The sequence below is a fragment of the Eulemur rufifrons genome, chromosome 30, assembly GCF_041146395.1.
Source record: "Eulemur rufifrons isolate Redbay chromosome 30, OSU_ERuf_1, whole genome shotgun sequence".
Taxonomy (NCBI): Eukaryota; Metazoa; Chordata; class Mammalia; order Primates; family Lemuridae; genus Eulemur; species Eulemur rufifrons.
In genome coordinates, this window is record NC_091012.1 from 34,365,152 (window position 1) to 34,368,135 (window position 2,984).

Below are 2,984 nucleotides of genomic sequence, written 5' to 3' on the forward strand. Positions count from 1 at the left end.
CTTCCCAAAAAGAAAAGCCCCAGACCAGATGGTTTCACACCCGAATTTTACCACACCTACAAAGAACTGGTGTCTAACCTACAAAAGTTATTCCACAACATCGAGAAAGATGGAACCCTCCCCAACACATTTTATGAAGCCAACATAACCCTGATACCAAAACCAGGAAAGGACACAACGAAAAAGGAAAACTACAGACCAATATCCCTTATGAATATAGATGCAAAAATTCTCAATAAAATCCTAGCAAATCGAATCCAGGTGCTTATCAAGAAAATAATCCATCACGACCAAGTGGGCTTCATCTCAGAGATGCAGGGATGGTTCAACATACGTAAATCTATAAATGTAATTCACCACATAAATAGAAGCAACATACTCTTAAGAATCTAGAAGGATGCACACATTTGTAGGGATGTGCACATGCTCAGTCAAGACCTGACAAAGCCCTACAGTCTCCCTGCTGGCTGGCATTCATTCTTTGCACAAAGAAGAAGTGAAGGCTAAGGTGTAGTTGAAAACTGCCTGGCTGAGTGTCCAAAGAATATCCCAACACACACACACACACAGCCTCTAGGGACAGACCAGAAAACTTATCAGTGCTAGGTATTTAACGAAATCTCTGTCTAGTCATTAGCTTATCACTAAGCTAACTAAGCAGAGACTTCAATGACTACTTTTTTTTTTTTTTTTTTTTTTTTTTTGCCTTTGGAAGCCCTTCTTTATTGGGAAATAAATACAGAGTCAAATAGGTGGGCCAGCCAACATCTGTAGTTTTGGGGACCAAAAGGAAGGAGTCTGACGTGCTCAGAACTCAAATCTCCATGAGCTGGTCATTCCCCACGATCACCTCGTTCACTCGTTTAGCTTTGGCTTCAATCCTCTGGCCACTTCCAATCAAGCAGTTTTTGATGTCTGCTCCCTTCTCAATCACAGCATTGTTGCAGATGACGCTGCCTTGGATGTTGCTTCCTTCCTCCACAGTGACCGAATTCATGAGAAGGCAATTGGTAATAGTCACTCTATCTCTTATGAGACAGGATGAACCAATGACTGAGCGCTTAATGGATGACTTCTCTCCAATCTGTGTATCTGGCCCAACGAGGCTGTCAACTCCAACCAGGTGTTTGCTGACAATCTGGGCTGATGAATGGATCAGTGATTCTTCTGGACAAAGAACAGGCAGCAATTTGGGCACCTGTCTGTTTGCTTCCATGTAGAGTCCCAGTGTGCTTACTCGAGAGCAGAGGCCCTCTTTCATGATGTGGACATAGCAGTTCACCTGTGATCTGGACAAGTCTTCCCACCTGTCTCCTCGACAGGCATTTCAACAGGTATCAAAGGGAGCCAAGGTCAGTGTATTTTCTTCTTTTATAAAACTGTAAATATCTAAGGACTTCAGATCCTTTTTCTTCAGATCCTCCTCTTTTTCTTCTTGTCCTTGTTGTGAGGAAGCTGAGGAAAACTGTTTTCTCACTAGATATGGAATAAGTTCACTCCGGATAGAAGTGATTGACTCATTTTTCATTAGGAAATCCACAACGTATTTTTTCATGCAGTAGAGATGGGCATCCACAAGGCCTGTGTGGAAACGTATTCTAGGGTACTTCTGTAGGATAGATCCCTTAATGACCAGCTCTTCATCCAAGTCCGCTTCATTAGCCATGAAGAGTAGCCTCTTTCCTGTGCTGTCCACTCCAATGAAGTCACGCTGTTCCACTGCTTTTTTTTTCCCCTTTTGACCGGGAACTGGTTCTAAGCTATCTTGGCCTTTTCTCATTAACATAGCAAGTGATGCATCATAAGCTCTGAACAGGTCCACAACCTCATGTAAAGCAACATCTGTTATCAGATCACAGCTCACAACCAGCACATCTGTCTTGAGTTTTGGATATATGTAGCGCAGAGAATCTGCAGTTCCCATGTCAGCCTCATCAGGAAGACACACAATATCTGCCTTCATTTTCATCTTGAATTCTGCACATAGAGCCTTTTGGACATCCCTGGTGGTAACCACAATGACTTCTTCAAATCCAACACGCTCAAGCAGGTTCAATGGATACCAAATTAAAGTTTGTTCCCAACTGGAAGCAGAGGTTTGGGAATGCTGGAAGTCAGGTCTGTCATCCGAGATCCCCCACCAACTGCCATCACTACTGCTTGAAATTCCATTTTTACGAACTCAGCTCTCAGCACGCCGAACCGCTCCCGGAGCTCCCCACGCCGCTTCTCTTCAATGACTACTTGACTGCACACAACAAAGAACACAGACTTTACGCAATTAGTTCAGAAAAGTCACTAAAGAAACAAAGCAATAATAGCAAATAGTAGTGATGGTGGTACAACTCTGTGAATATACTAATTATATCTCAATAAAGAATCATTCCATCCAATAAATGAAAATAAAATATAGTCATTTTGCAACTGAGGACCAATGTCTGCTAACAACAAAATAAGTGAAAACCTGAGAGTGATCAAGACCTGGATCTACCATTCAGAAGAACATGTTGAACTGCACCATGAGTATACAATCAGTGACATGCAGACTGTGGAAGCTTCTGCAGGTAAAAAAAAAACCCTGAATTCTTGAGCATATAAATTACTGGGAAAAGAAATGGACAGAGGGAGAACCTACCAATTAATATAGGCTTATAAGACATATCACATTTTTTAAAAATTTGGGCAAGATTATACGATAGTGTCTAGCAATTCACCTTTGGGTGATGAAACCATAAAGAACGCAGTGAAATGATTAGTACAAAATTCAGGACAGTGGTTACATTGGAAGGAGGCCTGTATTTGCAACTGGGCATTTAGAGGAGCTTCTGGGGTGACTGGCCAAGTTTTCTTTTAACCTGGTGGTAGTTACAAGGGTATTGTACACATAATTCACTAAGCTCTACATTTGCTTTGTGTGGATATGTTTTTGTTTTGTTTTAAAATAAGAAGGTAAAAAAATGACCTATGATAAAGTTAAAGGTTGG

The 2,984-nt window shown here is 41.5% G+C and overlaps 1 pseudogene; it reads right to left on the bottom strand.

Annotated features, from left to right (window-relative positions):
• Positions 1-710: 710 nt before the first annotated feature.
• LOC138378180 (translation initiation factor eIF2B subunit gamma pseudogene) lies at positions 711-2,200 on the bottom strand (annotated as a pseudogene).
• Between the last annotated feature and the right edge of the window lie 784 nt (positions 2,201-2,984).